Source organism: Amblyomma maculatum, chromosome 1 (assembly GCF_055883805.1).
Source record: "Amblyomma maculatum isolate TAMU_Amacu chromosome 1, ASM5588380v1, whole genome shotgun sequence".
Taxonomy (NCBI): domain Eukaryota; kingdom Metazoa; phylum Arthropoda; class Arachnida; order Ixodida; family Ixodidae; genus Amblyomma; species Amblyomma maculatum.
Genome location: NC_139344.1, coordinates 73,820,489 through 73,846,778, shown reverse-complemented (window position 1 = coordinate 73,846,778; position 26,290 = coordinate 73,820,489). Strand labels below are relative to the sequence as shown.

The 26,290-nt window shown below is 44.4% G+C and overlaps 1 protein-coding gene across 1 annotated transcript in view; it reads left to right on the top strand.

Annotated features, from left to right (window-relative positions):
* The window catches only part of LOC146202806 (uncharacterized), a 149,120-nt gene that overhangs the window by 18,671 nt on the left and 104,159 nt on the right, over positions 1 to 26,290 (top strand). The window lies entirely within an intron of this gene.

Here is a 26,290-nt window from a genome sequence, read left to right as displayed (position 1 = left end):
TCCTGGGCCAGCTGCATCCACATGCTCTCCGCGAACTTCCTAACTTCATCCACCCGCCTAACCTTCCGTTGTGATTGTCTTCCTTTGAAATCTTACCGGTCACCCTTAGCGATCATCGGTTATCTTGATTTCGCATTACATGTCCTGCCCATGTCCATTTGTTCTTCGTGATTTCGACTACAATGAGAGTAACTAGCGTTCATTCCCTGGCCCCTTCGGCACGCTTCATGGCTCTCTACGTTATACTTATTTTTTCCCTTTCGATAACTCATTGCTTCAAGTTAAGTAGACCCCTTTTCGTTATATAGCCTCCCAGTTTCTGCCCCATAGGTAAGTTTACCATAGAGTCGTTACAGACTCTTCTCTTGAGGAACACTGGTAGCTGCCATTCTTGGTCGAATAGTACTTGTCATATGCACTCCATTCCAAACTTAAATATCCAAGACCTTTCACTTTGGTGGTCCGGATCTGCGGCCACAACCTGCCTTATGCAGACGTATTCATTTACCACTACCAGAGCATCGCTCCTTGTCGTAAACTGATGTGCCCTTTCGAGGCTGTTGAATATTACTTTAGTCTGTCTGGGTCATAAATCTTTCTTCGCATTTGGTCCCTTCGGTTATTTAGCAAGGCAATGGTCATGAGTGAATCGCAGATTCCTAAGGTATTTTCCAATAGCCCTTATCCCTGACTGTTCCCAGCCCAGTTTATCATTTTTTCTCCTATAAAAGCGGTAAATAACACTGCGAATATCATGTTTTTTTGCTTACGTGCCTTGTGCGGCTATTTTATTACTCTCTTTATGGAGGACTATGGTTGCTGTGCAGCCAGTATGGATATATTACTGCTAAGGTTTTATTTCGTAAGCAATACTGCGCCAGGTTTCGCGCCGTCGCGTATCCCCGGCGGAAGCCGTGCTTGACCTTGAGCCGCAGCTGCGTCGACATTTGAACTGCGCCGTAAGGGAAGGGAGGAAGGGGGAGTGCTCACGCACATTCTCACAGTTTTCAAGCGTCCGCTCTCCGTGCTGACGCACCGCTCACTCCCGTCCTCACGCACTTCGCACTCCTGGCGTTCCCCGGAAAAGGCTTGAGAAAGAACGAGTTCGCGATGCTGCCAGACAGGCAAAATGGCGTGAAGAGCGTAAAAGACAGCTCCTGGCGTTCCCCGGATCGCACTCTTTCACTGAATACGATGCGAGCAAGGTCCGATGTTGCATGCGCGCGTCGAAATCCTGGCGCGTGTGCCAAAGCGGTGGTCGGGACGCACCACTCAGGGTCCAAGGGGCGGACGGCCGCCGCCCAGGGTAAGGAATTGCGTTGTGGCCAGCGGTATGCCCAACCGGGCAGAAAAGGAGTTGATTTTGTGCATCGGCGACTACAATAAAGACCCGACGAGAGGAAGTGCTTTCATACACGCTGTAAACACAAACTGTCTCCTACAGTTGAGCCATTTACAACCTAAGGATACAGCGCAGGGGGGAAGCAGTTTGGACTTTGTGATGTACAGGGCTGCAGCCGAAGATGGATACGTGGTCAGTCCAGTCAAGACAAAGTCTCACTACTTTACTGACCACCGATGTGTTTTCATCGGTGTTAATAAAGCCAAAGAAGAACACTAATCGTTCATTGTGTATCGTGTCTTGAATCGTAGCTAAACACGTCAAGCTACACCCGCAGCTACACTACATGTCGAACCTTAAGCTCAACCATTGCACTATTGCTTGCGCAACTTTTAACCAGAGCTAAACTACTGCCATTTTTGTCAGAATGAAACGCGTTCTCGCAATCGATGAAAGATATGTATAGGGGATGGTTATATTCCGAGCATTTTTCAGCCACCTGGCTGACAGTGTGAATGTGATCTATTATCGATTAGCTTTTACGTAAGTCCTCCTGGTCCTTTGCTTTCATGATTGAAGTCTAAGGTTGCCCTGACTCTATTAGCGACTGCTTTATTAAATACCTTGCCCGTATCAGATAGTAAACTGATCCGTCCATAGTTTTTAGCCCTTGACCATTAATTTCTTGTGGATTAAGATAATGTCGGCTTCTTTTAGGATTCTAGTACTCACGAGGCAATAAGATATTACGTATAAAGCATGGTCATGCATGTTTACTAGAACCATATATCCGCCATCCTGCAAAAAATCTGTGGTTACATAAGCCCCATTGATTTCCCTCTTTTCATTGCTTCTAAGGCTTTGTTTACTTCGTTCTTTGTTACCTCCACAACGTCTGATTACTCCGCATGACTGCAATTCTCATTACCGTCCTGATTATTCCAGTTACTTTATTTTACTATCTTATCGAGACTGGTAATGGCATAGCCCACCTTTTATCTTAGCGCCTACATATGGGTTTTGCCTATGCCTATAGTTTCCTCTTGACCCCTTTTAGGCTGTCGTCGTTCTTGAGAGCCCGTTGAATGTTTTCTGCGTTATACTTTGTAATGTGGTGTAATTTAACCTACTACAGCTCAGCAGAACGGTACTAAACCCGATAAAACATACGAATGGGGGTAAGATAGTGCCGGCCCTAGATCTGAAGGGAGCCTTCGACAATGTGACGTGTAAATGATCCTGACGCACCTCTCGGAGACGGAAGGCGAGAACGCCTTCGGGTACATAAAAGGCTTCCTCACAGACAGACAGGCCCACGTGAGGATCCAGAACGCAGAATAAGGCCTTTTCCTATTAGGCACGAGAGGGACGCCACAGGGCGCGGTATTATCCCTGCTGCTTTTCAAATTTGCAATAAAGAACCAGCCGGTCCACCTGGAGGAAGTCCTGGATGTGCAGCACGCGCTGTACGCGGACATGTCCATATAAGCCAAGCAGGATTCTCTCGGAGAAATAGAGGCCAGCCTGAAGGAGGCAGCCGCTGCGGTGAACGAGTGCGCGACAAGTGCGGTCTTCATTGCTCTGCAAAAAAGTCGGAATTCGTTCATATTCACCCCTCTAAAAATACACAAATGAGAAAGAATGGCGACTTGAACCGTAACTGACTCCGAAAGAGAAGAATTTAGAGTCCTCGGTCTTTTCAGCCACCAGCGTAAGCTGGAGATGAACACGCTCGACAAGCTAAAGAAGATGGAGGACCAGGTGGGTCGAATGGCCGCGAAGTCTAGAACAAGTAAAGACGCTCTGCGGCTGGCCAATGCCTTTGTAACAAACAGAATGACGTGCTCGAACCCCTTATCTCCACCTCAAGAAACACGACGATAACATCCTCGAGGTGATCACACGCAAAATAACGAAGAAAGCCCTCGACCTCCCGATAACCACGTCGAACCTGATACTCCAATGTCTGGGTATGACGAACTCCTTCGTGGAACTGAGAGAAGCTCACCTCACAGGTCAATACACGCCATTATCGCAGGCACCGTCGAAGCGTCGCCGATTAACCCGTCTACACATACGACACATGACTCTAACTAAGGAGAGAGTAAGACTTCCGCAGGACTTGCGTTACGTCCTGCGCGTGAAACCACTCCCAACTGAAATGTCCAGGGTCGACCACGAAGGTAGGCGAGACCAGGGCAGAGGCCTTAGCTCACCACTACGGAGGGCAATCCGGAGTATGCTACGTGGACGCGTCCGGCCCGCACCAAGGTGGATGGTACACAGCGGTGGTGACCCACGAGTTCAAAACGGGGAACAGGCTCAACTTTGAAGTCTGAAACGCAACACAAGAATAGGAGGTAGCCATCGCGTTAGCGACAACACACTCCGAATTCAATACAAGCGAGGGGCGTGTAGAAAGGTCCAACAAGGCTGGGTACCGTACCTGGCTTACCGGATACTGCAAAGTAGCTCGTAAGCAGGAGGCAGCAGACGCAGCCGCCCGCGCGCTCTATAACAGGGCACTCTCGTCTCCCTCCTCAGAGGAAGAAGTGGAGCCTACGCCAGCCTACACTTTCAGGCAAATAACTAAACTATATCAAGACCGCCAAAGCATTTACCCCCACTCATGTAAGTGATTAACGAGTGCGGAGGAACGCCTGTTTCTCCGCCTGCTCACGAACACGATTATGTGCCCGGCGTCGCTGAAACACTTTGACACTGCCTTCTCCGGTGAGTGCCCACACTGTGAGGAAAGATCCTCGGACCTCTTCCACATGATGCAGGCGTGCCCCTCCAACCCTGCCTTTCATCCAAACCCCACCCGAGAGGACTGGTAGGTAACGCTACTCGCTAGCTCCGACCTGAAAGCCAAAAAGGCGATGGTCAAACGAGCAATGGCCGCAGAGGAATCTACTAGGGCCTCTCGTACTAGGGACTACACCAAGTTTCTGGGAGAGAAAAGAACTCAGCCTGACCCCAGAGCAACCTTCATGTAATTTCCTCCAATAAACGTTTTTGCCGCCACCGTTTTAGCTTTCATAGCCATGCCCAGTTCTATCCTGTATGATGGGTTGCAGGCTTTCATGTTTAACGCTTCTTAATGACGTATTTCATCTCCTTAGATAGCTACCGGTATCCTGTGCAACTATGCCACCGCCTATTTCCACGGGGCACTCAGTAAGGATATCTCTGAAATTCTCCTTCATTGTTTCTGTACTAAGGTCGTCTTCCTCGGTCAAAGCCGAATATCTGTACTGCAGTTAAATCCTGAATTCCTCAACTTGCCATCTTACTGCTGATTTGTTTGTCGACATCTTCCTTACTAGTTTCATGCGTTTTCATATCAGATATAATATACTAATCCCAGACCTTACCATCCTAAGGCAACTGCATCGTACCATTCCGACGACTTGCACATCCTCACACTGCCAAGTTTACAGCAAATTACGAAACCTCTTTCATGTTTAATATCCCCTACTCATTTCCCGCTTTATATACTCTGCGTTACCTTGCGCGCGCCAAATAAGCGCACTGTCATCGCACAGCACACGGACGCATTTACTTTTCGCCGGCATCGAAAAGCGGCCGCTGCGGTCGGGTTCGAACCCTTTAGCCAATTCTTCTGATTCGATTCCTGCCGTTGGTGGTAAGTGCAAGCATTTGCGTTGTAATTTTAAAAATTAATACTGCTATTACTAACTTCCAGTTACAGATCTCTGATCGCTATCAAGCACCTATGATAATAGTTAAAAGGTGAAGTTTCAAAAACTAGTTTGCCAGGTTACTAGTTGTCACAGCTCACCTGTTACTGGTGAGCTGTGACGCCAGCAGTAGCTTTAGAGCACTTCAAGGTCCTCATTCTGACGCCCGAGCCGGGATAAGGCCTGCAGCTTGAAACGCTACGTTATCGCTCTAACGATGCTGGGACAGATATTCCAAGCTTAGCGTGATGCGCACCTCGGGCCCGTTCCCCTAGCAGCTTATGAGGAAAGCCGCTTATTTTGGGTAAGTCGACTTTTACTATATAAGTGGCGGGCCTAGAATAAACCCATTTCAAGCCCTAGAACAACCCAGGACATGGGCCAGGGCAGGGGCGCTCGGGCTTTATGGCATGACCCAGACACGTGTTGTGCACTAACTAGCATTACTACTACATAAAAGCCGTCTTTTTACCTCAAAAAGCCTATATTTATTATCTATACTGAGGGGCTCCTCTGAAATGCCCTGGTTCCTTTATGCTTGTTCACTGCAGGTTTACCGCCATCAGGCTCGTCTTTTTTCTAATGAAGTCAGAGCAGTCTTCTTGTTTTTTATCTCTTTTTCAAAGTGACGTTCGCTTCCGAGTAATATTAAGTCTTTACAACCCCATTTCGCATGTTATGGGCCTACAGCAGAGGTGGAGAGGTTGTCAATTTGTAATATACCCCACCAGGTTTTATAAGCGGCCTTTTCTTCACTAACCGACGTCCGATCATGCACCCTATTTCAAGAAGTGTCTTTAAGAACTGCAACAATATGCAGGAATTTTCCGTCAGCAAGAAAGAGGACTGCTTGTCTATTCGTTAAGCATATCATAATTTAAAATTAATTGCCTCCTCAATTCGCTTTTTCAGCATGTAGCATGTAGTCAATAAATAAATGAGTATAATGACGATCAAAAAGAGTACTGCTGAAAAGGTCACTGAAACTATACGAAAAGACTGGCAGTTAAGATTCATGCGCCTTTGCATAATTCATATTTATTCTCTAAACGCTATGCTGGTTGAAAATTATTCAGAACAAAGAGCGCTACTTGACCAGCCATCTTAGCCGGTGCAAAACTCTGAATGGTAACGAGTTGTTTTTGTCTTTTTAACGAGATAGCATTCCCAGTCTTCCAGAGGAGACGCACTGCCCTAAATTACTGCGCTGAATTCCTCACATACAGGCCATCAGTATACAACCTCTACAGTCCATTATCAAAAGGCATATATTTATTGATTATTGATGAACCATTTACCAGCTTGTCCGCAGCCGTCGAACACGCGTCCGCACGCACCCTTCCGAGTCCGGGTAAACATTCCGGAGGGGAGGGGGGTATTACTTCCCACTATCTGCATTTTCTGGCATACGAACCATCATGGTATACAGCACAAAACGTATGCAAAACCCATTTCTATTCTGAAAAAAAAAAAAAAAAAACGGGTGTGAGTGATAAAAAGTCCAAGCAAGGTTTAATGCAGTATATAGTTCAAAATATCAACATATCAACGAGGCAACCATTACTAACATTGCTCGGTCGTTGTCTCTCCTTGCTATCTACTACTATAGTTAGAATCTCCATTGCGCTAAAGAATAAAAACCTCGTCCTGCAGCCTGCGACTGAGATTAGCTGAAAAAGCTCGTGTCATTCCCCATTTTATTTTTCTGAGCAGCATGCAGTAATACAGAAGTTGGGAGAAACAAAGCGAACACTACTGTCACGAATGCTCGATAAGAAACTTGCAGCCTTTGCAGGATCTTCACGGGTTTCCACATTCAAAGATAGATAAACACCTCAGGCAAATAAATCGTCTAAGGGTCCTTATCTTTCTTTATTCCTTTTTTTTCCCCAATATGTTTGTGCAGATGCTTGTCTACCTAGTGCAGCACAATCCGGATTTTGAGTGCTGCGTACACTTGCGCTTACCGATTGCGTGCTGGTCGCGTGCTCTTGTGTCAAGCGAGCCGTGTGTCTTCAGGTGCCAACTTGAGTGGTGCGGTCGCTCTTCTTGGAAACTGTTTTCATTTCCAGTACTTCATATATACTCCATTTCCGGCCAGGGATAATTAGTTTGTAGACATATAGGTTAAAATTTATTTATTTTTTTTTATAACACTTCTGGCCGCCTTTTAGCGACCAAAGCAGGACTGGCCCAAGTACTAAGTGTATGTGCGAACAGGCGCCTGCGTGATATACAGCGAGCTGTGAAGAAGAATAAGCAGATACAACAGATTTCATCGGCAGCAAGACACGCGCAAAGGTTTATAAACAAAAGGTGAAATCTTCAGCTTTTTCATCACGAGAAAGGAAGAAATGCCCAGGTTTTTATTTGGCACTGATTCATACCGTGTATGAACACGCCTGAAGTAATATCTTCACGTCCAAAGCACGCGCGAATACTTACACACCCTGAATGAATGCGTGTAAATCAACAAAAATTGAAAACACTTGCGCGAGCATGAAGGATTCGAATCTAGGAAAGCGAAAACGCGAACAAAATATTGTGCTTATATAGCTATTCCAGAAAACCAACTTGGTATTGATCGCTGAGAAAGCACATCAACATGGGATGGTGTTTTTATTAACACTACCAAGGCGACGGGTTAAAGACTTCAAATTTTAATCAAATACCGACCCTCAGTTATCATACACCCTAATATGTCTAAACCGCTACAGCCTGCAGTAGGTGGGAGCATCTCGTCTCCACAGTGTGAGGGTCTTTTGACGGCCTAGAATAATGTTTCAGTCGACATAATCAGAAATGAGAGGAACTTTCTTGAGAACTATATGGCGCGTTAATTTCGACTTGTCCCGTCCTATAACAGCTAATTCGAATATGTGATGAGTAATTGGTCTCTGGTAGGCAGCACGTCAAAGGCTGCATGACTTATTTGCACATCCGTGAACTTTCAATTAAGCGCTAATTAATGGTTTGGGTGCACTATCCCTTGCTTCAGACAACATAGTATTCAGGTATTCGGCTGTTTGTTCGTGAAATACTTTGCTTTCTGTACGCTGGGGTATCGAACCTAAAATGACCTTGAATTACAGCGCATAGAAATTGGCATTGAGGTGGTTTTATGAGCGATGTCGCTGTATCATGGCTTAATCAGATAGCGTTCTTCGGTCTTAATGACGTCTTTTCCTGCAGGCGCATCGTGTTGCCTGTCTGATGAGACCTCTAGTGACCGCCGCAGATCATCGTGTCGTCAGTGGCAGTATGACCCTGGTAGTCACTGGTCATATTGACCATGACAGTTTGTTTTGAATTAAAGGGTTTAAGGTCCCAAAGCGGTTCATCTATTAGGGACGGTATAGTGGAGAGGTTCGAAAATTTCCGACACCTGGAGTTTTTGAACGTGCAATGGTATTTCGCGTTCCCGATTGTTCCTCATTGGCAAGGACGCCGAGATTGATCCGGCGTCCTTGGATTCAGCAGTCGAACTTCCTAGCCACTGAGCCACTGCGGCGGGGTTTATTGAGCATGAGAAGTGGACTGTAAGCCTTCTCGAAAGGCAATGGGCAAAGGATGCAATGCAGCGATGTTTTTTTTTACATGCTTCGCTAAGGAATATGGCCACAAGTAGCCCGGGAGCTTTTTTTTTTTTTCACAACTTTTTCTGACTTTTTCCAGGCTAACAGAACTATCAGTTAGCACAGCGACAAGTTTCCGTTGTCAGGGCTAACGAAAAAAGTCGCTAAGCTTCATTACAGCATCGTGTCGACATGTTTCACATCGGCTGCATTGAACAATGAACGTAGTTTCCATTTTTAGCTACTTAGAGGCAGCATCGTAGTATTCAGCCATAGATTGAGACGATTGTTTTCAGCGTTCAGATACGGAAACATATGCACGTCGATATAAAAACCTTCAATCTATGTAGAGCAAAAACGGCCAACATGTGGCGACAAAGTGCGCTGACACGACGAGGTAAGTCAACGGCGCACTGCCCTTCGGTAATCTCATATCGGAATGCTGAATAAAAAAAAAATGTGCGAAAAACGTTGTTATGGCTTGCGAACAGCACCGAAAATGTTGCGTTACTCTTCGACTTTGGCCCCGCCATGGAGGTGTAATTGTTAGGGCGTTCGACTACTGTTCCCAAGGGTGCGCGATCGAATCCCGGCCGCGGTGGCCGCTTTTCGATGCAGGCGAAAAGCAAGTCGCCCGTGTGCTGTGTGATGTCAGTGCACGTTAGGACACCCAGGAGGTCGAAATTTCCGGACCCCTCCACTACGGCGCCTCTCATAGTTTGAGTCGCGTTGGGTCGTTAAATCTCATAAACCAAACCAAAGCAAACCATTCTTCGACTTTGTTTACATGTTCTTAAGGATGCCCAGGTGCAGGCTTCCACGGATATGTACAGCATCCCTGTACAATAACTGATGTTACATTTCGCTTCTTTTCAGTTTTGTTCGCGCGACTTTTCAACGCTAAAATTGCGCATGATTGCGTGTAGCCACTTGAAGCGTTTCCCAGCAATGTACTGTCATGTGTTAGTTTGTCGACTACTGTGAAGTTCCTTATAAATGCAGCTCACAGCTTTCATTCCCCACATTAGAATTTAAATTTCCTTTTTTATTATTGATCCATGCGTTCTAGAAGGACGGAACGAAGTTGGCAGACGATATGCTGAGTTTAAACTGTCACCAAGGCCTCCGGTAGAGAACTTATGGCGAAAATGTTGCAGAATGCTTGACAACCATTAAAAAAATGTCATTTTTCGGGTGTTACAAGTACGCTAAATAACTATAATACAGCAAAAGGTAACAGTAACCGTTCATCCGCTGGAATGATTCAGTAACTACTGGTTTTAGCTTGGGGATTTGTGATTCGCGAAGCAAACAAGAGTCTAGAAGCAAAGGCAAAGCAATGCATGATCATGAAGACGAGAATAGACCTCGCGTTTGGTGAAGATTACGCCTACAGAAAAAAAAGAAAAGCTCAAACAGAACAAGAGGTGGATCGCGGCGTACACTGCTGCTAAAGTGAGCGACAACATTCATAGCAACCCGAATGCAGCCGACAATTGATTGCGGTGGCTGTGGCTTCCGGTCGTCTGATCTTTGTTATGTCGGGTGCTTCAAGAAAGGCAGATTACGTCCCCAGGCTGATAATACAGAGAGAAACAGAACAGAAAGATTCAATGCTCATGGTAACTAGCGCTCTATATATATATATATATATATATATATATATATATATTGCTACAATGTAATAAGAAGGGGGTTTTATTTATTTACTGTGCTGATGTAGTGGAACACGATGACTACTAGCGCCCAGAAAACCAACGCTTCTTTCCTCTTCTGCCACACCATCACAATCCTTCATCGTCGTCAGTAGCGTGACATTTCCCCCCTACTCAGACGAAGCCCTCTGGGCGTGTTCGTGAGTCGTGCGAGGCTGACACGGCTTCAGGCGGGCAACATGACATAGTTCGGTTTTGGCAGACCGGCGACCCGATGCTGTCAGGCGGGCTATTGTATAAGTTAAATCACTAATGCGTTTGACAACCACATATGGGCCCTCATAATGGGCCAAGAGTTTTTGATGTAGGCCACGGCGCCGAATTGGACGCCATAGCCAGGCTAAATCACCTACAGAGTACGGGACCCGCCGGTGACTGGCATCGTATCGCACTTTAGAACGTTCTTGTGAAGCACCAGACCGTAATCGGGCGACTCTCCGAGCTTCTTCGGCGAGACAGAGGGTCTCAGCCAGGCAGGGGTCTTCACGGCTTGTGAAGGCCAGGATAGTATCCAGGGAGTAGCGTGGCGGTCTGGCATAGAGCAGGAAAAATGGACTGTACCCAGTCGTCTCGCGCGTGGCGGTATTAAACGCATACGTGATGAAGGGTAGTATGGTGTCCCAGTTCTTATGCCCTGCGCACACATACATAGCTAGCATGTTGATAAGCGTTCTGTTGATGCGCTCAGTCAAGCCATTTTTCTGGGGATGGTATGGCGTTGAGTGTCGGAAAGTTACGGCGCATAAACGCATGAGCTCTTCAACAACATCAGCAGTGAATTGTCGGCCCCGGTCAGTGATGACAATTCGTGGCGGCCCGTGTCATAAGATGACTGAGTGCAGCAAGAAAAGCGACACCTGATGCGCCGTAGCAGATGGAAGAGCGGCGGTTTCACAGTAACGTGTGAGATAGTCCACGCAGATTACAATCCAGCGATTTCCATCCACGGACTTCGGAAACGGACCTACGAGGTCAATGCGTACTTGATCAAACGGAGCTGTCGGGGTCTTCACAGGGTGCAGCAGGCCAGATGGAGTTGCAGTTGGACGTTTGTGGCGTTGACATTGCTTGCAACTGGCAACGTATTGTTCAATCGTCGAGCGAATTCTGGCCCAGTAAAATCTTTCTTGAGCATGGTGGAGTGTTCGAACCGATCCCAAATGCCCAGAAGTTGGATCATCATGCATAACACGCAATACGTCCGTGCACAACCTCTTGGGAACTACGTGTAGGTATCGCTGGCCGACAGGCGAATAACTCTTTTTCGATAGGAGGCCATCATGCACACAAAAACGGCTTGTAGGTACGCTGGCTTGGGCGAAGAGAGGCTGCAGACTGCTATCATTTTGCTGTTCCGTTTTGAAAACATTCGTGTCGGGGAACGCTGGCTCGAGGGTCGATATATAATTGTGGAAAGCGTCGCTTTCAGGTCCAGTCGTGGCCATTGGCATCCTATAAAGACAATCTGCGTCTGCATGACGCCTCCCGCCTTTGTACACCATGGCAAAGTCATATTCCTGTAACCGGAGGGCCTAGCGTGCGAGGCGACCACATGGGTCTCGAAGGTTCCGCAGCCAACAGAGTGAATGATGGTCAGTTACGATAGTGAACGAACGTCCGTACAAATATGAACGGAAACGCTGCACAGCGAAAACTACAGCCAGGCATTCCTGTTCGGTGACTGTGTAGTTTCGATCCGGCTTGCTCATGGTACGATTTGCATACGCGATAACATTCGTGCCGTTGGACAAGGACTGCACCGAGATCGATTCCACTAGCGTTCGTGTGTACTTCTGTCATTGCTGTAGGATCGAAGTGACGTAAGATGGGTTTCGATAAAAAGAAACTTCAGTTGACGGGATGACGCGTCGCAGTCTGGTGTCCAGTCAAAAGTAGAGTTTTTGTGGAGAAGGCACGTCAATGGGTAAGCAACGTCAGCAAAATGATGTATAAAGCGTCTAAAATACGAACGCAACCCTAGAAAACTGCGCAACTCCTTCACTGTCTGCGGGGGTTTAAAAGACTCAACAGCGGCGGTTTTCTGAGGATCCGGCATTACACCATCACCATTGACAAGGTGTCCTAGCACCAGCGTTTGGCGCTCTCCAAAGCGGCACTTTTTCGAGTTCAGAATTAGGGCGGCGTTGTGCAGACAATTCAAGACACGTACTAGACCGTCATTGTGTTCTTGGAAGGATTTCCCAAATAGGACGACATCGTCCAGATAGCAAAGACAAATGTCCCATTTTAAGCCGCGCAAAACTGTGTCCATAAAGCGTTCAAATGGGGCTGGGGCATTATACAGCCCGAATGGCATAACATTAAACTCATAAAGGCCATCTGGCGTTACGAAGGCTGTTGTTTTCTTATCCGCAGGGTCCATTGGAATTTGCCAGTAGCCAGATCTGAGATCAAGACAAGAAAAATAGGACGAACCAGAGAGGCAGTCGAGGGCATCGCCTATGCGAGGAAGAGGATAGACGTCCTTTTTCGTAACAGAATTTAGACGCCGATAATCGACGCAGAATCGCCACGAACCGTCTTTCTTGCGTACAAGAATAACAGGGGCAGCCCAGGGGCTAGATGACTCCTGTATCACCTCCTTCTGTAGCATGTCCTCCACTTGCTCGTGAATGGCTTTGCGCTCAGATGGGGACACGCGATATGGCTTTTGACGAATGGGACGAGCCGAACCAGTGTCGATGCTATGATGGGTCCGATGTGCAGGGCGAGAGGTTGGTCCATCTGTTTGAGAAAAGTCAAACATAGGCGAAAAAGGTAGAAGAGTATTCACAAGAGTACGGCGTTGAGGTGAGTTGAGATCGGCGCTGATCATGCGGAAGATCGACGTTTCATCAGCAGGCAGAGGTACGGTGGCACTCGTAGCATCTGTGACCAAAGCAACGAAGTGGGGCGCATCGGGTCCACAGAAGGCAAGCTTCAATCCCGTTGGTAAAACTGCGGGCTCGGACGATGGATTGATTGTCCATAACGAGACACTACCGTGATGCACGGAGATCATACAGTGAGGGATAATTACATTTTTCTTCAGGCATGCTGAGTGAACTGGGTGCACCACGGCCTGGAATGAAACCTGCTCAAGAAGTGGAACGGACACGGGGACGAACATGGCAGACAAGGGTGGAACTACTGTGTCTTCGGTAATACTAAAAACTGTTTCTTCATCACGGCCACTTTCGAAAAGAGTCGGCAGATGCGAGCTATCAAAATGAACCTCTAGACTTCGGCAGTCCACGGTAGCGCCACAAAACTTCAAGCAGTCCATTCCTAAAATGATGTCATGCGTAGAGTGGGGTAAGACTACGAATTCGGCTTGAAAAATTGCACCACCCACAGACACTTGCGCACTACACACACCCAGTGGCCGCAACGCCTCTCCCCTCACACCACAAGACGTTGAAGCACGGTCATATTCAAACATCACTTTGCGTCCCAACAAGCGCCTAAACTGATTACTCATCACAGACACAGTCACACCCGTATCTACCAAAGCTAATGTACACACACCATCAATGAACACACGAATTTTGTTTTTGAGCATTGCAGTTGGAGGTATGTTGGCACACAGCACATTTTCAGCGGCCTCACCCCCATCGGTCGCGCTGGTTAGTTTTCCTGATGGGGCGACATGGAGCGCCGCCGCGGTGATGGAGAACGACGCGCACGGAAGGCGGGTGGAGGAGTAACACTTCGCTCAGGTGCTGGGGAATGGTAGCGGAGATTCCCGTTCTGGATGTTGCCGAAGTACCCACGGGGAGTATTGAATTGCTGGAAAACGGGGCTGTATTGCCGATTGTTGGGTACTGCTGGAGGCACCGGGCGGTTATAGCGTGGCGGGAACCTACTGCGGCAGTACCTGGCGATGTGACCTTCGACGCCGCAGCGGTAGCATATCGGTGGGGAAGGTATAAAATGCTGTTGTGGATAAGAGCCAGGCACAGCAGGGCGCATCGTAGGTCTGTTTATTTACAGTGCTGATGTAGCGGAACAAGATGAAGCCTACTAGCGCCCAGAAGACCAACGCTTCTTCCTCTTCTGCCACACATCACAATCCTTCATCGTCGTCAGTAGCGTGACAATAATATATATATATATATATATATATATATATATATATATATATACGTACGTACGTACGTACTACATACATACATACATACATACATACATACATACATACATACATACATACATACACACACACACACACACATACATACATACACACACACACACACACATACATACATACATACATACATACATACATACATACATACATACATACATACATACATACATACATACATACATACATACATACATACATACATACATACATACATACATACATACATACATACATACATACACACACGCATACATACATGCATACATACATACATACATACATACATACATACATACATACATACATACATACATACATACATACATACATACATACATACATACATACATACATACATACATACATACATACATACATACATACATACATACATACATACATACATACATACATACATACATACATACATACATACATACATACATACATACATACATACATACATACATACATACATACATACATACATACATACATACATACATACATACATACATACATACATACATACATACATACATACATACATACATACATACATACATACATACATACATACATACATAGAGAGGGAGGGAGAATCTAGCAGAGTACTCGCGCCAATTTTGTTTTGCTGTTAATGTTCTTGCACTCTTGAGTAAATGCTCGCTTTGTTGCAAGGATGCGCTGTTTTCGAACGCAGGAAATTATTTCATAGTGGCACTGTAGAAACCTCAGCATGTTGAAGTTCAGAAAAACAGAGATTGTATTGTTTTAAGAACTGTACATTTGACACGAGGTATCCAGCTGCTCCAAAGTATACGATAAAGAGGTATGCCCTGAACGATACTGCGACACACTTGTAATCCTTAGGTCAAAAACACGAATGAAAAAGTGTTAACCTGCGAGCACTCAACATTGCTGCTACTGCCGCGTTCGCAAAAGGAAGGAAAAAGCACACAGGTATTGTTTTGGCGTTCGGCTGCTTCCTTTTCCACGATCAGGGCTTAGTAAGAGCGGTTTTTGCCCATTCAGGGGGGCTTCTGCGCGCAATCAAGCTTAAATGCCACGCAGTATCGCAAGGCACGATTTTTCAGCGCAGGGCTAACCATCCCGGCAACTGAAGTGAATAGTGAAAATACTTTGTCCATTGTCCTCGCACATCAGTCCCCCACGCTAGAGTCATCGCATTGCGAAGGGTCCGTAGCCTGCATGGCCCTTATCGGTTACCGTTCAATCCACCTTGCTCCTTAGTGCGATGACGAGTAATCAAGCACAACGCTGGGTGCAACTAGATCACAGACCGCTTCGCGAGCGGTGACTTTTCAATCGCATTCAGGCAAAAGGGAAGCTCGCTGTCTTAAACGCCAGGAAATAAAGTTATGTTGGGTATAAGAGCCCACCCGTTTGTAAACTGCAGCTTCGTATGTAAGTTGCGGCATGCAAGCACTTGTTTCGCGGTGGAATCCGTGAGCGACACTCTCGTTTGGTTACGCGCTGTTCACGATCATAAAGTTAGCTCGGTGAAGGAGCCAAATCTTATGCTGCATTTAAGAGCCCACGGATAGAACAGACGCTGACGCTGTAAACGCGTCAGCTCTACTGCGCACATTCAGTGAGTTTGCGATGATGTAGCAATCGACATTACCGCTATAACAGGGGTTTGACCTCTCGCATGCCACGTGATCGCATCATAAAAATAAGACAAAAATTAAATAAAGAATAACCTAACGCCTTTTTGAAAAAATATGCACAATGGACATCTAAATATTTATTTGTTATATTTACAAGGTCCTTACATGGGGGTCAAGTACCGAGAGACTGGGGGACTGCTAGAGTGAAACCGCTTCATAAAAGTGGAGACAAGCGATTAATCAAGAACTACCGCCCTACTTCACTCACATCAACTGCTTGTAAACTACTTGAACACATAATTCACAATCATATATCAATTTTCTCGAAGCTAATAACTTTTTTTACTAAATAGTAGCATGGATTCAGGAGGGGTTACTCAACTTGTACACAGTTAGCAGAAACTATACTTGATTTCGCCTCGTCAATTAACAATGGAACGCAGATTGATGCCGCATTTATGGACTTCTCGAAAGCTATTGATTAAGTTACTCACGAAAAGTTAATTTATAAACTGGATACAATACTTCATAACAAACAATTAGTAAAATGGACCTCCAGCCTACCTATCAAATAGAAAACAATTCGTTGTCTTTAACCATCATTCTTCTGACAGGCTTACAGTTCACTATGGCATCCCTTAGCGCTCTGTTCTTGGTCCTCTGTTGTTTTTAATATATATTAATGATATTGACGCTGATTACTGTGTTATTTATACAGAAGTGAGAAATGCATTTGATCAACAACTACTTAATAGTGCGTTACAAACTGTCTTCGCATGGTGTGAAGCATGGCAATGTCCATTAACTTTGAAAAAATTGTACTAATGAGAATCACTCACAAAAAGAAAGTCTTACTCTTCGATTATTGTATTAACGGCATGACACTAACTGAAGTAACAGAATATAAATATGTAGGGCTCTGGGTCAGTAACAATCTTAGTTGGAATAAACATGTGGATCTCATAACGTGTAACGCTTTCCGTAAACTATTTTTCTTGAGACGGGCATTGCTGTTCTCTACCCCGTCTGTACGCCTGGTTGCTTACAAATCTATAGTTCTGCCTACCTTAGATTAGCTTCAATCATTTGGGACCCGTTCACACAAACTAACATGAATAAATTAGAGAAAGTTCAAAAGAGGGCGGCACGATACATATATAACAATTACCGGCGTACATCAGTAACACATCTTTTAATTCAAGCTGGCCTTCCGACAATAACTGAGCGAAATCATTGTGCACGACTTAAATTTCTGTACCAATTAATTAAAAGACACTACAGATCAGAACTCACCGATTTGCTTGTTTTTTCGTCCGGATACGCAACCCGACAACGACACCAGCTAACTTTAACTCCTTTTTGCGTTCGAAATAACTGTTTTAAATACTCATTCCTTCCACGAACAATTTCCGATCGGAATAACCTCACTTAGAATGAAGTGCTGCAGCCATCACTGACGTTGTTTTCGCAACATATCACCCAGTTTCTTTTTATTGCATTTGTTATTTCACTGCTGTGTTGTATATGTTTGGTTATATTCCTAATTGTGCAGAACTGCTCCAACTTGCACTGTAATTATTGTTTATTTTTGCCTGTTTTGTTTAACTGCTTAGTTTGTAATCCCACCCTGCTAAAATCTTAACACTGGGATTGCAGTATCAATAAATAAATAAATAAAATAAATAATGTATAAAAGAAGTCAAAAATACCAAAATAAGACAGTTAAAAGGAAAAATAAAAGTCAGGTACATTTCAAGTCACTAAATTTCGGCAGTAATGATATCAGTTCAGTCCAGTTTATTACCTTAAAAGTCCCCCGTAAGCGGGTATTATATATAAGGGGTGGGATCGTATACAAAAAGCAAATACAGTCATGCCGTGTTATTATGGACACGTTGATTTCCGCACAAAGCTGTCCATAAAACGAGTCGTTCGTAATAACGAATCGGAATTTTGTTCCTGAAAACAAAAACAAAACAAACTTAAGTATAAGGTCTGCTGTAGAGCATAATGTAAGGCAGCGAAGTTGGCTTTAGGAGCTACGAGATCATTATCCAAGTCACCCCTATGCTTCGAATGCGATGCCATTGAAAGTATTGCGATGCAGTTGCATATTGTTCCCGATGGCGTTTCATTATTAAATTACTTGACTTCTACTTTTCATCTCCCACGAACCCCTGCTATGTATCAGTATTCAGTCGGCTGAAAGTTGCTGCATCCTTTTTCTACAAGGCGCAAGCTGTTTTCAGAGTTTTATTCAAGAGCATTCATGCAGTACAAAAAAAATTGTAACGTGCATTGACTGCACAACTTCGAATTGTAAAGTACATGTATGAAACCACAAGTAAATAGAGGGCAATCAATCAACCAATCATTGGCACTACGTTGGTGCTGTTAAACAAAATGTAGAAGAGAAATTATCTTTGAAGCAGTGTAATGATTTGGTTTTCGTGACTGTCCTTATTAACGCGACAAAAATGCATGGACCCGAATGGTATCTGTCCATTTTCTCCTTGTCCATTTTCCGGACAGAGAGTTTTCCATAATAACGACGTAAATTCATGAAAAACGTTTGGTCCTCAGAAAAACTGTCCATAATTCGAGTCGTCCATATAATGGGGGTCGTATTAACAAGGCACAACTGTATCTACTTAATTAAACATTATTTGAAAAGAATGGTCAGTTATTTGTGCTAAAAATGTAGACGGGCGCTTGGTACCAGTTATGTCAAGGGGAAGGCCATTCCAGTCTGTAGAGGTCCGGAAGAAAAAAGAGGCAGTGCAGGCTCCAGCGCGTGGGCACGCAACTTGTAACGGACGGCTGGTGCGATAGGTGTTGTGATGTGTGGTGCTTGACGAAGGCAAGAAAAGAATTTGCGATACAAAGGCAGACTCGGGATGCAGCGTCGACTGGAGAGCGTTGACAGGCCAGATTTAGGTTTTAAAGATGAAACGCTCACGTCGTATGAGTACAAAGAGGGAATTAATCTTACTGCGCGATTTTGAACCGATTCTAATGAGCCGAAGAGATACGATTGATGCTGGTTTCAAAAAGGCGACGCATATTCAAGCTTGGGCCTGACAAGTGCTTTGTACGTAATTAATTTTACATTTCGTGAAGAATTGGCAATGCGAAAAGTAAAGACGCAGTATACTGTACTTCAACACCAAGGTAGGGGAAAAGCAGGCAGGAGACCAGGGGGGAGTTACTAGTTGAGTTTGCAGAGCGCAATAACTTAAGCATCATGAATACCTTATTCAGCTAACGGAAGAACCGTAAATTGACATGGAAAAGTCCTAACAGGGAGACTAAAAATTAAATTGACTTCATACTGTGTTCAACCCCGGCCATCATGCAAGATGTAGAGGTCATCGGGAAAGTGCGATGCAGTGACCATAGGATGGTGGGGTCCCGAATTAGTCTAAATCTGGAGAAGGAATGCAACAGATTGGTAAGAAAAAAGACCATCAATGATTTAGCGATGAGTGGGAGGGCAGCAGGGTTCAGGATCTCGCTACAAATAGATATTCAGCTCTAACCGAGGATGGCGACATTACCGCAAAAGCAATAAACAATAGTTTCAAAGATATCATTACTGAGTGCGCTGTAAAAGTAGGCGGTAGGATAGTTAGAGAGGATACCAGTAAGCTGTATAAGGACCCGAAAGGTTTGATTAAGAAACGCCAGCATGAAAGCATCCAATCCAACAGACCAGATAGAATTGGCAGAGATATCAAAGCTAATCAATAAGCGCAAATTGGTCGATATAAGAAAGTATAACATAGAGAAAACTGAGCATGCTAAAAGAAGGGGGAAGCCTTAAAGCGGTGAAGAAGAAATTGGGCATAGGCAAAAATTAGATGTATACGCTAAAGGACAAGGTGGGCAACGTCATCACGAATATGGACAAGATAGTCACAGTAGCCGAAGAGTTCTATACTGATCTCTGCAGTAGCCAAAGTAGTCAGGACTGTACTGAGATTGTCGGTAGAGAAAAACAGTCAGACCTTCCACCAGTAACGAAGGACGAAGTTAAGAATGCAATAAAAACTGGGAAAAGAATGCAAATAAAAAAAGGGGAAAAGCAGTTGGAGAGGATCAGATAACTATAGATTTGTTGAAAGACGGGATGGGGGGAGGGGGGGGGGGGGTTATTGTGCTAGGAAAACTGGCCACCATATATACGCAGTGCCTGGTGTCCTCCACGATACCGCGGAACCATGGAAGAACGCAAACATTATCCTCATTCATAAGAAAGAGGACGCTAAGGACCTTGAAAATTACAGACCTAATCAGCTTACTGTCTGTTACGCATAAGGTATTTACTAAGGTAATCGCTAATAGACTCAGGACAACCTTGGACTGAAATCAAGCAAAGGCTCAAGCAGGTTTTCGGAAATGGTACTCTATTATCGATCATACACTGTAAAAAAATTTTGTTGAAGAATACAGAAATTTCCTGGCAGCTGTACTGCTCAACATTTTCTGTTCTGATATGTTTCATGCCTTTAATTTTACTGTGATTTTACAGTTTTTTCTGTTTACAACTGATAGAAAAGTTTTGTAAATTGACAAACGTTTTCTGTTATACGACATTTTCTCTATCTTTATTTTTTTTTCTCTCGCAGTTAAAACAATAATGCAAATATATCTTTTTTTTTACTCGTTTTTCATTTCACATGTTTTTTTCTGCCTGTAACGATAATAAAATTGTTTTAAGTGCCGGTTTCTTCATTAAACACCATTTTTAGGACGAAAGCCTTGCTAACTCCACATTGCGAATATCTCTCGGCGCTGGCAATGCTCGATTGCACCTATAAGCATGGCCGCTCAACAGCCGTTGTCCAGCACCGAAAAAAAGCAAGTGGAAAAATGCATAATAGATTGACCACTGTAGCAGGGAGCCAACCAACAACGTACCTCAATGTAGTGCCGTTAGTTACCTTCTTTCGAATCGAAATTGTTACGCAGCCGATAGTAGGACAGCGCCTTCGGTGTTGTCATACCATTTCGCGTTCTATTCAGCAGTTACCTACTGTTAGAGTAAAAATCAGCTTGCAATAGGAACCAGAACAGAGGGCAAGAGAATATCAAATTGTTTGCCTTCCAATCAAGGTTTCGGCTGAAAAACAGATAATTACGGTTTTTTTTTTTTTTTCGAGAACGTATTTCGGTCAGTGAAAGAACAGATATTCTCTGTACGGATACAGAAATTTTCTTTAATAATAACTGTAATTTCACACACATATTTTACAGTGTATCCATACCATCAAGCAAGTGATCGAAAAATGCTCGGATTATAACCAGCCCTTACATATAGCATTCATTGATTACGAAAAAGCATTTGAGTCAGTAGAAACCTCGGCGGTGATGCAGGCATTGCGAAATCAGAGGGCAGACGAGCCGTACGTGAAAGTGCTGGACGATATGTATAGTGGCTGCACAGCAACCATAGTTCTGCATAAAGAAAGTAACAAAATTCCCATAGAGAAGGGTGTTAGGCAAGGAGACACGATCTCCCCAGTACTATTCACAGCTTGCTTAGAGGACGTATTCAGAGACTTGGAATGGCAGCAGTTAGGGATAAGGACAGATGGAGAATACCTCAGTAATCTGCGATTTGCTGATGACATTGCCTTGCTAAATAACTCGGGCGATGAACTGCAAATTATTATTGATGACCTAGACAGGAAAAGTAGAAAGGTAGGCTTGAAAATCAATATGCTGATTACTAACGTAATGTTCAACAGCCTCGGGAAGGAACAGCAGTTTACGTTAGGTAGCGAAGCACTGGAAGTATAGTAGGCGAATATGTCTACTTACGACAGGTAGTAACTGCAGATCCGGACCATGAAAAGGAAACAACAAGAAGAATAAGGTTGGGATGGAGCGCATTTGGCAAGCACTCGAAGATTATGACTAGCCGCTTACCGGTATCGCTCAAGAGAAAAGTATACAACAGTTGCATCTTACCTGTACTCACCTATGGGGCTGAAATGTGGAGGCTAACCAAGAGGGTTCTACTTAAGTTGAGGACAACCCAGAGGGTTATATGGAACGAAAAATGGTAGGGGTAACATTAAGAGATAGGAAGTGTGCAGAGTGGGTCAGAGAAATAACTCAAGTTACTGACATTATAGTGGAAATCAAGAAGAAATGGGCATGGGCAGAGCATGTAGTGCGAAGAGAGGATAACCGATGGTCGCCTAGAGTAACAAACTGGACCCCAAGGGAAGGAAAGCGTAGCAGGGGACGGCAGAAAGTTAGGTGGGCGGATGAGTTTAAGAAGTTCGCAGGGGTCATGTGGATGCAACTAGCACAAAACCGGGTTAATTGCCGAAATATGGGTGAGGCCTTCGCACTGTAGTGGGTATAGTCAGGCTGATGATGATGAAGCGATGTGCAGTTGACGTCTCAGAAAAGGTAATGTTTTATTAAATGCCGAGGTGATATTAGTAACATGAGCGCGCCAAGACATCATTTGACAGGGTGATACCGTAAGGAAAAAGAAAGTGGTTATTACGGCAAGAGAAGGACATGTACTTACATTTAGTGGCAATTAAGGGCATTATGGAATTGCTGCACCATTATAGAACTGTTAAGGTCGCTTTGTAGAGCTGTTCGGCCCACTTTATTGTACAGTAAATAACACAGTGATTTGCAAACATGCATATATTACAACAAACACTGAGGTAAATCGTTAATATATAATAAAAAAGGAGCGGACAAAGAACAGACCCTTGGGGAACAGCAGAAGTTACCGGTAGGGGTCTAGAGAAGTATTATTGACAAGTAGTACCATTTGTGACCAATTTGTTAAAAATTCCTCAACCGAAATTAATACGTTAGGGTCAAGGTCTAGCAGCTAAAGTTTCGATAGCAGACGTTGGTGAGATACTTTATCCAAGGCCTTAGCAAAATCTAGAAATATCGCATCAATTTTAATGTTACAGTCAAGATTTACATGCAGGTCATGAACGAAAGGTGCTAGTTGAGCTTCGCCAGAGAACCCTTTCCGGAAACCATGTTGTGAAGGGTGAAAAAATTTGTTGAAGGCTAAGAAAGTCATGGTTTGAAAGTAGATGACATGTTCCGTGATCTTTTATGGTACGCTTGTTAGTGAAAGAGGCCAGTAATTTAGTGAGCAGTTTTTACTACCCGATTTGTAGACTGGAATTACCTTTTTCACCTTCCAACCATCCGGGATGGTACCTGAAGAGAGTGTCTGGGAGAAAAGTAGAAACAAATATGGTGTGATCACTTGGTCTGTGTTTCTTAGTATTTTAGAGTTGATTTTATCAACGCTGGCTCAAGATATTAGTTCAATATTCTCGATCACAGACAAAATTCCATCTGCAAAAAAAAAAAAGAAAAAAAATCTGAGATGGCATGGTGCATTCAACTTTGGTTGTTGGCATTGGAAAGGGGCATGCTATATTCTTCAATGAACACTGTGTAAAATGAAGAATTAAACATATTGGCACATTTAGTATCAGTTATGTCTTCATTTATTTCACTGGTGAGGATGATAGAGCAATCTGGATAAGGATTCAGTACTCACCAAAATTGTCTGATGTTAGTGGATAACATGGGCACGTGTGTAGAATCATGGAAATAACGTTTCGCACATTTGATCTCAGATAAGTGTTTTAAGCTTCGTAATAGGCTTCCCAACGATGTCTGCCTGCGTTATTTGTTGACGCTCGATAAAGACGCTTTTATCCTATTTTCTAGTATTTGTAACTTGTTGGTAAACCCTGGCTTTCGGTTACTGACTCGAAGTTTGCATGTTGGGACTAATTTATTAGTTACGTCTGCAAGCTTGTTCTTGAACGTCGACCAGTTATCGTGGATTGAGTAATTCTGGCATGAAGATTCAAATGTGCGAAAACATATCCTAAGCTCGTGATTTATCGCATCGCCCCGCCGAGGTGGCGCAGTGGTTACGGCTCTCGACTACTGTTCCCAAAGATGCGGAATCGAATCCTGGCCTCGGCGACGGCTTTTTGATGGAGGCTAACAGCAAGGCGCCCATGTGCTGTGCGATGTCAGTGCACGCTAAAGAACCCCAGGTGATCCAAATTTCCGTAGTCCTCCACTACGGCGTCCCTCGTAGCCTGAGTCGCTTTGGCAAGTTAAACTCAACCCCAACCCATTTATCGCATCATAGCTACCTTTCTCAAAGAGTTTAAGTTTTTGTGTGTGTGTGTGTGTTTTTTTTTTTTTTTTTTCGTATGCGTCTTACAAAACAGAAGCTGGCTTGAATTACTTTATGATCACTAATTCCTCGAAGGTATGTAATGGGTGTCAGAATATCAGGACTATTGTATAGAATAAGATCTAAAATGCTTGCGGAATTTGGTATGACGCGCGTTGGTTAGGAGATTAAACAGGGTTAAATTAAAGTTTAAACAAATGCCAATGAAATTATTTCTCTCTGTTTTCTGTAATAAGGAAGATGAGAGACTACACCAATCTATGTTAGGATAGTTGAAATCACCAAAGAGAAGGATAACAGCAATTGGGTGGACTGCTGTACGCTCTATTAGATTGTTGTTTACGCGTAGCGTATCACAGAACTCTGGAGTGACATGTAGGGGCCTGTAACAAACGCAGAAGAGTACCGTTACTGGTGACGCGTGACACAAAAGCCAAATAATCTCGAGGTTTGGTTCAATGGACACAAGTGAGCACGAAATCTGCCGATGAACTGCTATTGCAGTTCATCGGCAGCCCGACCCCTATTGAACCTTGCCGATCTTTCGAAAGACGCGGAAGTCGGTTAGCTCGGCCAGAACTTCATTATCAGAGACATCGCTGAGGTGTGCCCTCAACGATGGTGTTTCATGACCTAACTCTCGCTATCCAGGTTCAGCAGCGTCGAATGGCTTGAATTATTTTTTGTTTTTTCATTTCAACCGCAGAAAAATAAATTCTGATCTTGAAGAATCCTTAGCTCTAAGCAAGTGATAAAGAATGGTACCTGTGCAATGAGTGTAATCTTAAAATTCTGACTTGGTTTATGCCGCCCCCTGCACAACACGCAGAGAACGAGGTTTCCTTCCGCCAAGACCAAGAAGCATTTTCTGGTTGTGCTCGGTCAGGTACGATGCATTGAAAAAAAAAAATTACCGAACTTTATTTAAATTTCTGTGGCGTCTAAAATGAAGAACTACGCGAAAATGACACGTTTGTAACTGAAAACTCTCTAGACTCGCGTTATCACCTCAATTTCAAGGCCACAGGCCGCAGAAAAAAACATGTGGGGCAGAAATTTTCATTCATTTTACGCATACGCTAGCTTCAGAGACTATAAATATTGGTAGAAAACAAAAGCATTTTTTACAAGCGAAAAAATAAACATTTCTTAGCCCTTTTTCCCGGGAATGAGTCGCGCTGCTGAGCCATGATCAGCTTGATGTCATACATTCACATGCGTCTAGTCTCTTCAGGACGTGTTCTTTTCCGAATTACACGATGGGCCGAAATATACACCCGCTGCTGTAGTCGCACCCTCTGCAAGTAACAGGTACAAGTGATAGATCAATATAAGATTTGGAAGAATATATAAATAATGTAGGCACGTTTTCCTCCAATTTTGTAACCGCCGCCCCTAACAGCGATACTAATTTCGAGAAAGCAGATTTCTCACAGAACTGAAAGTCTATTAAAAAAGAAAAAAACGTTTGGTTTGATTTATTTTTATATCTGCCTCTCTTTGTCCATTGTCACAAATTTTGACGAAGTTTCGGTATCCAGTGAAATATTTTTCATCGCGATTCGGTCGAACGCTAAGTGCGTCACAAAACTGAAAAGTTAGGTTGCACGTCACCTAGAAGGTCTCGGGGCGAGACCACGGCCGCTCGACAATCGAATGCCGAGCTCCATGCGCTGGCCGAAAATAACAATCTTTCAAATGCGCTTCGCTGCCCGGCTGGCCGGAGCCGATAAGCGGAGCAGACTGGCGATCGCCGCGAGCACTGGCCTGCCCATTGTTCCTTTGGCGGCAGAAGTGTCGATGTCCTCTTGCTCGACCGGGGCGTCTCTGAGGCGATGGCAACACGGCGCTCCCACAAGAGCCTGCCCTCCGCCGTGCCGGCCGCACACGGACGGCGCCTACGTGCCGCCACTGACGTCCACGGCCTGCCATTGTTGCCAATTATTTGC